Here is a 12,866-nt window from a genome sequence, read left to right as displayed (position 1 = left end):
AGATATCAGGCACAAGGCACACGTATACAAGAGGTCACTTAACTCAGCCGAGGGCAGGAGTATAACTGACACCGGACCCAGGTCCAGTGAGCACTAAATAGCCTCCTGCTGCCAGAGAGAGGCAGCACAATTAACCCATAGTATAACCAGGATGGGTCAAAGCGAAATCCCGTCCTGGATCATGACACTCGTCCTCCGACTCCTGCTCCTCATCCTCCTCCTCTCACCAAATTTTCATCCTTTTAATATATTGCAGTCATATTATACAGCAGAGTGTACTTACAATTGATCATTTTGCCTTTCTACCCAGTAAATTCTTCCCTTTTCCATTAGGTCTATGACACCATGTGATGAAATACTGACTAGCTGAATCCTTCTAAGTCAGGCCTATATATGTTTGTATCTCATGAACCTACAATTCCCAGTATGTCCTTAATAATGGTAAGTAGATGCTGGGAGTTGTTATCAATCATCAGACTGCGAACCACAATACTGATGAAAATAATTCAATATCAACAGTAAAGATTTCCATCCTGGTACCTTATGGACGACCTCTTCTCTGATTGAGTCGTTTCTTTCTTTTTGTCTCCATCTTGTCCAGACGCTGATGACTTTTCACAACCACATCTTGTCTCTGCAGACTTCCCTCTTCACCGTTCTTCTGAAGTACATCCCATCACGATGCCCTTTATAATAACAGTGTTATTAAAATGCCCTCAGCATAAAAATATTTTCCTATAATGACGTAAATAAGCCTCCTATAGGATACGATCTCCACATTGTCCTCCTTAATGATCTATACCCACCACACTGTCCGCCATTATCAGCAATAACCACCACATCGTCTGCCCTTATGAACCATGGGTCATATGTTTCCCACAACCAGCCCATCTTTTGTTCCTCACATGTCCACCACAGTTATCACCTCATATGTTCCCCACAGCCAGCCCATCTTATATCCCCCACAGCCAGGCCCTCTCACATCCCCCATTGCCAGCTTCTCTTATGTCCCCCACATACAGCACCTTATGTCCCCCCATAGCTAACCCCTCATGTGCTCCACATCCACCCCCTTTTATTTTTCCCACATCCAGCCTCTCTTATGTCCCCTATTGCCAGTCCCTCTTATGTCCACCATAGCCAGCTCTTCTTATGTCTGCCATAGCCAGCCCCTCTTATGTCCCTCAGAGCCTGCCCCTCATATGTCCCCCATAGCCAGCCCCTCATATGTCCTCCATAGCCATCCCCTCATATGTCCCCCATAGCCAGCCCCTCATATGTCCTCCATAGCCATCCCCTCATATGTCCCCCATAGTCAGCCCCACATATGTTCCCCATAGCCAGCCCCACATATGTCCCCATAGTCAGCCCCACATATGTCCCCATAGTCAGCCCCACATATGTTCCCCATAGCCAGCTCCTCATATGTCCCTCATAGCCAGCCCCACATATGTCCCCCATAGCCAGCCCCTCATATATCCCCCATATCCAGCCCCTCATATATCCATCATAGCCAGCCCCTCATATGTCCCCCATAGCCATGCCCACATATGTCCCCCAAAGCCAGCCCCACATATGTCCCCCATAGCCAGCCCCTCATATATCCCCCATAGCCAGCCCCTCATATATCCCCAATAGCCAGCCCCACATATGTCCCCTATAGCCAGCCCCTCATATATCCCCCATAGCCAGCCCCTTATATGTCCCCCATAGCCAGCCCCACATATGTACCCTATAGCCAGCCCCTCATATGTCCCCCATAGACAGCCCCTCATATGTCCCCCATAGCCATCCCCACATATGTCCCCCATAGCCAGCCCCTCATATGTCCCCCATAGACAGCCCCTCATATGTCCCCCATAGCCATCCCCACATATGTCCCCCATAGCCATCCCCACATATGTCCCCCATAGCCATCCCCACATATGTCCCCCATAACCAGCCCCTCATAGCAAGCCCCTCTACATATGCCCCCCATATCCAGCCCCACCTATGTCCCCTTTCATTGGTAAAATATAAAAAAAGGCTTAAACTCACCTGACCCCGTTGCCCTGTACATCGCAGTCACCGTCTCCTCTTGCTTCCTGTACAGCAGTGGACGCTGGCAGGTGCCTACCCTGCCTATCCCTCGTCCTGGCCCTGTGCATTTGTATCGCAAGCAAAATGTTGTATTCTATTATTGCTCGTTACTTATATGTCACCAACAGAAACCACAGCCCTGTAAAAAGATTGTCACTATTTACAATATTTACATCTATGTGACCATTCAGTTTATCCGATGATGAGTATAAAGGAGTGTTGGTCGGTGCTGTCTCTGATTAAACGATTTTGTCACGTCATCAGGTTCTAGACTCATGTCTTCGATCATTCCAGCATAAGGTGCTAAATCACAATATATGCAATGTAAGGTGACATTGTACTGTATATATGTGGATGTACTGAAATTTATTCACATTGGTCTTAAAAATGGCAGTGAAATATGCTAAACGTAAGAGACTAAGTGAGAGTACACCTGCCGCACAATCCTCACGGTACAAACTTCTGCCGGGTAATGTGAGATCGTCTTATTCCTAACTCCATGTTTGTCCAGCTGAATCCCGGGATATTTCATTTTCTGCTCGGCATATTTTGAACAGGGGTTCTCTTCTTTACCTTACTGAGTAAGCGCCTGTGGACTCCTGGCCGGCCAACACAGACAGCAAATATTGACCTCAGGATGTCGAGTCTGGCAGACTGTACCGATTTTGCCCTCTGTGAAGATTCTGGGTTCCATATTGTCTGGGATTCGATAGGAGACGGCAATCAATACTCAGACTTGATACCTTGGAGCGGGAATATATGCTTAGATAGCAATATTGTATAGACTGTTGTGGTATGCATAAAAGTATTTTGTGTGGATTCTTCATTCCAAAAACCGGGATTGTTAAATAAAACAATGGTCATGAACGTGACCTTATTCCTCCTCATCTTTAAAGGGGTCATCTCATCATCAATATTTATCTTCTTTCTTCAGCAGAGGTGTGAAATGTATGATTTGTAGGGGTACGACCTATAAGATCCCCACTAATCATAAGGACGGGGGTCCATTGTACTTTGCGTGAAGCGAGCAGTAGAGTATCTGCTCGAATACTCTTTTATTCACTGTCTATGGCTGCTTTGGTCTGCGCACTACTGATCTCATAGAACCAAGTAAGTGAATGAAATGGTGGTCAGCCATCTGTACTAAATGGGGATACGGATCCCTTGTTCTTGGAGACAGATGAAGACCCAGTGGGGTAGGACCCCCAGCGATCATACGTTTAGAACTATCCTGTGCATAGGTGATGAATGTTTGCAGGATAAACCCTTTGTCACATTGTAGGCACATTCTAATTTGTGATCAGCAGATTAGTTTGCATATTTGTAGAAAAGAATTCGGTATAACTGAAATTTCATTCATTCTGTTCAAAATAAGTTATTACCTATCAGCGGGATAGGTGGTAACTTACTGATTGGTGGGTGTTTGATGGCGCGGACCGGCACCGATTGGCAGAAAGGGAAATTTTTATCCCTAAAAAGGCAGTTTTATGATCATTGCAAAATGGAGCATCAAGTCGGATATCCAACTGCTGGAAATAGCAGAGTTCCGTCCTCGGCAAACCCATAAAGAATGAATGAAGTAATGGTCGAGCTCCATTCCAACAGGGATAAAAGTTCCCATTCTGCCAATTGGTGTAGATCCCAGGTACCAGACCCTACGGTCATTAAGTTATCAACTCATTGCCTATCCTGTGATAACTTGTTACCTTTAATTTTTGGCTTATTTTGGGGTTAGGACTTGTAGCTGGTCCTAATCAATGTTTGACAGCTTTCCTTGTATAAAACCTCCTGCACACGTCCGTATTAAAAACGCACGTAAAAAAACTGGTACCTGTGTCATCAGTGTTTCCTTCAGTGTGATCAGTGTTTTCTTCAGTGTGATCAGTGCTTTCATCAGTGTCATCGGTGTTTTCTTCAGTGTCATCAGGGTTTTCTTCAGTGTCATCAGTGTTTTTCTTCAGTGTTATCATTATTTTCATCAGTGTCATCAATGTTTTCTTCAGTGTCATCAGTGCTTTCATCAGTGTCATCAGTGTTTTCTTCAGTGTGATCAGTGTTTTTTTCAGTGTAATCAGTGTTTTCTACAGTATCATCAGTGTTTTCTTCAGTGTGATCTGTGTTTTCTTCAGTGTCATCAGTGTTTTCTTCAGTGTCATCAGTGTTTTCATCAGTGTCATCCGTGTTTTCTTCAGTGTTATCATTATTTTCATCAGTGTCATCAATGTTTTCTTCAGTATCATCAGTGTTTTCCTCAGTATCATCAGTGTTTTCTTCAGTGTGATCAGTGTTTTCTTCAGTGTGATCAGTGTTTTCTTCAGTGTGATCAGTGTTTTCTTCAGTGTGATCAGTGTTTTCATCAGTGTCATCGGTGTTTTCCTCAGTGTTATCAGTGTTTTCTTCAGTGTCATCAGTGTTTTCCTCAGTGTGATCAGTATTTTCATCAGTGTCATCAGTGTTTTCTTCAGTGTTCAGTGTTTTTATTCAGTTTTATCATTATTTTCATGAGTGTCATCAATGTTTTCTTCAGTGTCATCAATATTTTCTTCAGTGTCATTAGTGTTTTCTTCAGTGTCATCAGTGTTTTCCTCAGTGTCACCAGTGTTTTCCTCAGTGTGATCAGCGTTTTCTTCAGTGTCATCAGTGTTTTCTTCAGTGTGATCAGTGTTTTCATCAGTGTCATCGGTGTTTTCCTCAGTGTCATCAGTATTTTCATCAGTGTCATCAGTGTTTTCTTCAGTGTTATCAGTGTTTTTCTTCAGTTTTATCATTATTTTCATGAGTGTCATCAATGTTTTCTTCAGTGTCATCAATATTTTCTTCAGTGTCATTAGTGTTTTCTTCAGTGTCATCAGTGTTTTCCTCAGTGTCACCAGTGTTTTCCTCAGTGTGATCAGCGTTTTCTTCAGTGTCATCAGTGTTTTCTTCAGTGTGATCAGTGTTTTCATCAGTGTCATCGGTGTTTTCCTCAGTGTCATCAGTATTTTCATCAGTGTCATCAGTGTTTTCTTCAGTGTTATCAGTGTTTTTCTTCAGTTTTATCATTATTTTCATGAGTGTCATCAATGTTTTCTTCAGTGTCATCAATATTTTCTTCAGTGTCATCAGTGTTTTCTTCAGTGTCATCAGTGTTTTTCTTCAGTGTTATCATTATTTTCATCAGTGTCATCAATGTTCAGTGTCATCAGTGTTTTCTTCAGTGTGATCAGTAGAGTTGAGCGAAACGGGTCGGTCATATTCAAAAGTCGGCGACTTTCGCTGAAGTCGGGTTTCATGAAACGAAACCCGACCATAGCGTGAGGTCGGCCACGAGGTCGGCGACCAAAGCACCAAAGTCGCGTTTCAAAAGATGCTTCCAGCGCCCTTTTTCAGCCAATGATGGAGGACGCACACTGTGGGCAACGCGATGACATATGCATCGGTCACCACCATCTTTGAGAAGGGCATGCAAGTGATTGGCTGGCTTTGTGTGGCGTCACAGGGGCTATTAAAGGGCGTGAACGCCGACCGCCATCTTACTTATGCCGATCTTAGCATAGGGAGAGCTGCTGCTGCTGATGATTCTGTAGGGAGAGCGTTAGGCAGGGAAGAAGAACCAAAAAACTGCTTCTGCTGGTAGCGATTTCCACTTACAACACAACACTTTGTCTGCAGTGACAGGGGAGGATATATTTTTGTGCATCATCTCTGTTGGTTATTAGGCTGCCTTATAAGGATCCCTGATAGCTGCATTGCTGTTTGCACACTGCTGTGCAAACTGCTTTTTTAAAAGCAAAAATACTTTTCATCCTCTTTTCTGCACAGTTACCAAGGGTTTTCCACCCTTTTGTGTGTGCACTGTGCAGCAGTCCTGCTTATTAGGCTGCCTGCGTCCATACTTGGACTGAGAGCATCATTGTCAGCCTCCTAAAATCTCTTGTGAGATCCAAAATCTCACCAATCCTATAGACACCCTCCACCTTGTCATACACCATCCAATTTCAGCCTATTATATTGAGGTGTAAACTCTCCTGGGCCAGAGACAATAGTTCAGCGTCCTCAAATCTATAGTGAGATCCAAATTCTCACCAATCCTATAGAGACCCTACACCTTGTCATACACCATCCAATTTCAGTCTGTTACATTGAGGTGTAATCTCTACTGGGCCAGAGACAATATTTCTGCGTCCTCAAATCTATAGTGAGATTCAAATTCTCACCAATCCTATAGACACCCTCCACCTTGTCATTTACCATCCAATTTCAGCCTGTTACAATGAGGTGTAATCTCTACTGGGCCTGAGACAATAGTTCAGCGTCCCCAAATCTATAGTGAGATTCAAATTCTCACCAATAGTAGATACACCTTCTACCTTGTTTTACAGTACCATATAGCTGGTGGTATTTTGGGTACATTTTCACAAAAATGAACAAGTATGGTGGAAGACGCCATGGAAGTGGGCGGGGGTTGCCAGCTGGTCCCGGTGGTGGTGTTGGTGGTGTTGCATCTGTTGGCAGTGGCAAAAGCACAATAGCACCTAAGGCAGGAGGTGTTGCGCCTGCGTCATCGTCTGGCTCCACAAGGCCTCGTAGGCTCTCTTTTCTGGGAGTAGGTAAACCACTTTTAAAGCCGGAGCTTCAGGAACAAGTTTTGGCTTACATTGCTGACACAGCCTCCAGCTCTTTCGCCTCCTCTTCATGGGCCTGAGACAATAGTTCAGCATCCTCAAATCTCTAGTGAGATTCAAATTCTCACCAATACTATATACACTCTCCACCTTGTCATACACCATCCAATTTCAGCCTGTTACATTGAGGTGTAATCTCTACTGGGCCTGAGACAATAGTTCAGCGTCCTCAAATCTCTAGTGAGATTCAAATTCTCACCAATACTATATACACCTTCTACCTTGATTTACAGTACCATATAGCTGGTGGTACTTTGGGTACATTTTCACAAAAATGAGGAAGTATGGTGGAAGAGGCCGTGGAAGTGGGCAGGGGTTGCCAGCTGGTCCTGATGATGGTGGTGTTGGTGGTGCATCTGTTGGTAGTGGCAAAAGCACAATAGCACCTAAGGCAGGAGGTGTTGAGCCTGTTTCATCGTCTGGCTCCATAAGGCCTCAAAGGCTCCCTTTTCTGGGAGTAGGTAAATCGCTTTTAAAGCCGGAGCTTCAGGAACAAGTTTTGGCTTACATTGCTGACACAGCCTTCAGCTCTCGCCTCCTCTTCTGAAGTTTCAAAAAATAAAAGCACTGAGTCATCAGTGGAGGCTCCTGGTCAGGAACAACACCTTTCCTTGTGTCCTTCACCCCTACCAATAGTGATGGATGCGGCAGGCCACACTACAGATTACTCCATGGAGCTCCTTTCACATGCCATGCCTGGGTTATCAAGTCAAATCGTGAATTCCCCTGTCCAAGATGAATCTGACATGGAGTGCACTGATGCACAGCCACTGCTAGATTTTTCTGCTGGTACATTCACTCAGAGCACTACATTGTCCTCGCAGTGTACTGAGGCAGAATCAGACCTTGATGAAACTCAGGTGCCCCTTCCTGCATACTATATACACCTTCTACCTTGTTTTACAGTACCATATAGCTGGTGGTACTTTGGGTACATTTTCACAAAAATAAGGAAGTATGGTGGAAGAGGCTGTGGAAGTGGGCGGGGGTTGCCAGCTGGTCCTGATGATGGTGGTGTTGGTGGTGCATCTGTTGGTAGTGGCAAAGGCAAAATAGCACCTAAGGCAGGAGGTGTTAAGCCTGCGTCATCGTCTGGCTTCACAAGGCCTCAAAGGCTCCCTTTTCTGGGAGTAGGTAAACCGCTTTTAAAGCCGGAGCTTCAGGAACAAGTTTTGGCTTACATTGCTGACACAGCCTTCAGCTCTCTCGCCTCCTCTTCTGAAGTTTCAAAAAATAAAAGCACTGAGTCGTCATTGGAGGCTCCTGGTCAGGAACAACACCTTTCCATGTGTCCTTCACCCTACCAAAAGTGAAGGATGTGGCAGGCCACACTACCGATTACTCCATGGAGCTCTTTTCACATACCATGCCTGGGTTATCAAGTCAAATCGTGAATTCCCCAGTCCAAGATGAATCTGACATGGAGTGCACTGATGCACAGCCACTGCTAGATTTTTCTGCTTGTACATTCACTCAGAGCACTACATTGTCCTCGCAGTGTACTGAGGCAGAATCAGACCCTGATGAAACACAGGTGCCCCTTCCTGCATACTATACCACCATACACGGTGACACAGAGGAAGGTGAACATGAAATTGAAGAGGAGGTGATGGATGACCCAGTTGTTGACCCAGATTGGCATCCATTGGGGGAAGAGGGTGCCGCTGCCAATAGCTCAGAAGAGGAGGAGGAGGATCCGCAGCAGGCAACGACATCGCAATAGCTGTTATCTGGCAGGACCGTAGCAGTCCAAAAACATGGTACAAAAACCAAAAGGGTGGCAGGACAGCTTGGCCAGACGGTGAAATTAGCACAGCGTGCAAGGTCTCAAAATGTCTTCTATAGTAGGAAGAGTGCAGTGTGGCACTTTTTTGAACAAAATCATAATGATCAGTCAAAAGTTATCTGTAAGAAGTGCGCAAAGACCTTTAGCCGAGGGAAAAATCTGAGAAATTTGAATACCAGTTGCATGCTTAGACATTTAAACACCATGCTGTCAGAGACACCGCACTACACTTGCTCATAGAGCCAGTGCGCGTGTCCTGAGTACAGAAGCAGTGCTAAGAGTTACCTGGGGAGCAGGGCAGCAGAGGTGACAAAGCGTGCTTCAACTAATAGTGTCAGAGAAGCCAGAGAACTCAGATTATGGCAAAGCAGAAGTCATGCACGGTACAGACCAGCGAGGTACAGGAGGGATAAACAGATGGGAGGTCAGACAAAGCAAAAGGTCATACACAAGATATCAGTACAGTACCAGGGAGGAGACAGAGCGGATAATCAGGGCCAAGCAGAGATCAAAACCAGACAGACATAGGAGGTACCAGGCAGAATCCAAAGCGATATCCAGGGAACAGACCAAGTCATACACAGAGAATCAAGCAACCAGAACACAGCACTAACACACTCAGGGGTCACCACACAATGCCAAGGGCAAGAGTATAACTGACAGGGATGGGAGCGTCCTGAGGCTATAAGAAGCCTCCCCCAGAACCAGGGAGAGGCCACAATCATAGCCCCAGGTGTGCAGGTAAGCCTGCATTGGGATCACAACCTTTAACCCCAGAAATGCCAGTCATCAGCACTGGTTCCAAGCATTAACCCCACGTGTGCGAGTCAAACCCGCACTGAGATCATGACAGTACCCCCCTCTCAACGGGGGGCCTCTGGACCCCCAGGCTTGCCCGGGTACTTAGCATGGAAAGCCCGTACCAGGCGATCAGCATGCATCAACCGGGCCGGTTACCCAGGACCTGTCCTCCGGTCCATACCCCTTCCAATGAACCAGGTACTGTACCGACCGCCTTACCAACCTGGAATCTACGATATGACCAACCTCGTACTCCACCTGCCCCTCGACCAAAACAGGAGAAGCAGCAGACTCGGAGTCTCCCCGGACTGCTTCAAAAGGTTTCAGTAGAGATTTGTGGAAGACGTTAGGGATCTTGAAAGAGGGTGGAAGGCACAGCCTATACGCCACTGGATTGATTTTTTCCACAATCTTGTACGGGCCAATGAATTTGGGTCCTAACTTGGCTGACGGAATCTTTAACTTAATATTTCGCGTGGAGAGCCAAACTTTCTCTCCCACCCGAAACATGGGACCAGGTGTTCGTTTCCTGTCCGCGAAAAACTTATACCTGCCTTGAGACCTGGATATACGCCGCTGGACTTCTGCCCATGTATCTTTTAACCGCTGAACAGAGTCCTCAGCCCCGGGGCACCCCGAATCCAGACGAGAAAACTCACCAAAATGAGGACTGAACCCATAGTTAATCAAGAAAGGGGACCTACCAGTGGATTGACTCACCCGACTATTGAAGGCAAATTCAGCCAACGGCAGTGCATCGCACCAGTCACTCTGTCTAGCAGAGGTTAGACACCTGAGGATCTGTTCCAGGGACTGGTTAGTGCGCTCCGTCTGCCCATTGCTCTCAGGATGGTATGCAGACGAAAAGGACAGAGACATACCTAATTTTTTGCAGAAAGCACGCCAAAACTTAGCCACAAACTGCACACCACGATCAGACACCACATTCAGGGGTACCCCATGCAACCGGATCACATGCTGCACAAACAACCTGGACAACGTCTCAGCTGACGGTAGTGCGGACAGGGGTACGAAATGAGCCTGCTTAGAAAACCTGTCCACCACTACCCATACCACTGTATTACCCTTAGATGGAGGGAGATTGGTAACAAAATCCATGGATAAGTGAGTCCATGGCCTTTCGGGCACTGCCAAGGGTATCAGCTCCCCTGCCGGCCGGCTATGAGAGCTTTTAGAACGAGCGCAGACCCCACAACCAGCAATGAATTTTTTTATGTCCGAACCAAGGGTAGGCCACCAAAAGATCCTAGCCACTGCCAGACGTGTGGCTGAAATACCAGGGTGAGCACTCAGCTTGGATTCATGGAACTCCTGCAAGAGTTTCAGGCGAAGTTGCTCTGGGACAAACAACTTCCCCTCCGGCTTGGCCGCCGAGGCCTGCGCCTGGGCCCCCTGAATCTCCCGTTCCAATTCAGATGAGACCTCTGCTATCACAACCCCAGGGTGAAGAATGGAGGACAGTGGCTCAGGGGGCGACACCGGCTGAAAACTGCGTGATAAGGCGTCAGCCTTGACATTCTTAGACCCTGGATGAAATGTAATTGTAAACTGAAAACGGGAAAAAAAAAGTGACCAACGGGCTTGTCTGGGCGTTAGTCTTTTAGCAGACTCAATGTACGACAAATTTTTGTGATCCGTGATCACCGTAACCGGGTGACTGGCCCCCTCCAAAAAGTGCCTCCATTCTTCAAACGCCAATTTGACCGCAAGAAGCCTACGTCGTAATTTCTTTCCGCAGCAGAGAACTTCTTGGAAAAGAAAGCACATGGCCTGAGGTTGGTTAGAGTGGCAGGCCCTTGGGACAACACCGCCCCCACCCCCACCTCAGAGGCGTCCACTTCCACGACGAATGGTTTGGACGGATCTGGCTGCACTAACACAGGAGCAGACATAAAACATTTTTTCAGCATCGCAAAGGCCTCTTTTGCGAGCGAGGACCAATTTCTCACATCCGCACCTTTGCATGTTAGATCCGTGAGAGGTTTGACCACTTGCGAAAACCCCCGGATAAATTTGCGGTAATAATTGGCGAACCCCAAGAAGCGCTGAAGACCCTTAAGATCTCGGGGTTGCACCCAATCCGCAATGGCCTGCACCTTCTTGGGGTCCATGCGAAAACCCTCACCGGATACAATTAACCCCAAAAAGGACAACTCTTGTACACAGAATACACATTTTTCCAATTTAGCATACAAATGATTTTCTCTCAGCCTTTGGAGCACAGTTCGTACATGTTCCAAATGAGAATACTTGTCGGGGGAATATATCAAAATATCATCTAAGTAGATAACGACAAAATGACCAATGAGATACGAGAATACCACGTTGATGAAATTCTGAAATATGGCAGGGGCGTTGGTAAGACCAAACGGCATGACTAAATTTTCAAATAGTCCCTCGGTCGTGAGGAACGCGGTTTTCCATTCATCCCCCTCTCGGACCCTTATCAAATTATATGCCCCCCGAAGGTCCAGTTTAGAAAACCACTTTGCCCCTGATAGTTGGTTACATAAATCGGGAATCAACGGAAGGGGGTACGTATTCCGTACAGTAATTTGATTAAGCTCCCGGAAGTCGAGACAGGGACGTAACCCGCCATCTTTTTTCTTTACAAAAAAGAAACCTGCCGCCACAGGTGAGACTGAAGGACGTATGTGTCCTTTGCGCAGACTTTCAGTAATGTACTCCTTCATAGCCAAGCGCTCAGGACCAGACAAATTAAACAGACGGGCTTTGGGTAATTTAGCCCCCGGGACCAGCTCAATAGCGCAGTCAAAGGGTCTATGTGGCGGTAACGTCTCGGCCTCGCTTTCGGAGAATACATCTTCGAAGTCCTTCAGGCATTCCGGAATACCTTCCAGCTCGACAGATGATACAGACACAGATTTAACAGGTTCAACCAGCAGTGCGGATTTATCATATAACTCAAAATCATTAAACCCCCATTGTACAATCTCCCCCATTTTCCAGTTAATAACTGGGTTATGGTGTTGTAACCAGGGCATGCCCAACACCAACCCTGCAGGTAGATTGTCCAGCACAAAACAACTTATGTTTTCCACATGAGTAGCGCCCACTCTGAGCGAAAACACATCAGACATAAAGCGAATTCCCTCCTTAGTGAGGGGAGATGAGTCAATGGCCATCACCTTGATCGGAACCTTGAGCCTAACTGTCCCTATCTTGCAGTGTGTGACCAATTGGGAGTCAATAAGATTAATAGATGATCCGCAGTCCACGAAGGCTGTAGAGGAAAAAGAACTACCATCCACAAACAATTCCACAGGCAGTACTACTTTAGAAAACGAGGAAAATGGTACCTGAGGGTCTGAGCAGCCTCCCCGTTGACTACCCAGACCTAGTCGTTTCCCGCCGACCGGGTTTGAAGACGGGCAATTCGGGCACTCCCTTTTCCAATGTCCCGTTTTACCGAAGTAAAAGCATAACTGCTTGTCCTTCCGGCGTTTCCTCTCCGTATCCTTCAGGGAGAGGGCGCCTACATCCATGGGCTCAGG

This window comes from Dendrobates tinctorius, unplaced genomic scaffold (genome assembly GCF_039654945.1).
Source record: "Dendrobates tinctorius isolate UK_male_01 unplaced genomic scaffold, ASM3965494v1 ptg000086l, whole genome shotgun sequence".
NCBI lineage: Eukaryota > Metazoa > Chordata > Amphibia > Anura > Dendrobatidae > Dendrobates > Dendrobates tinctorius.
The sequence above is the reverse complement of the archived record's forward strand: the minus strand, read 5'-3'. Positions refer to the sequence as shown.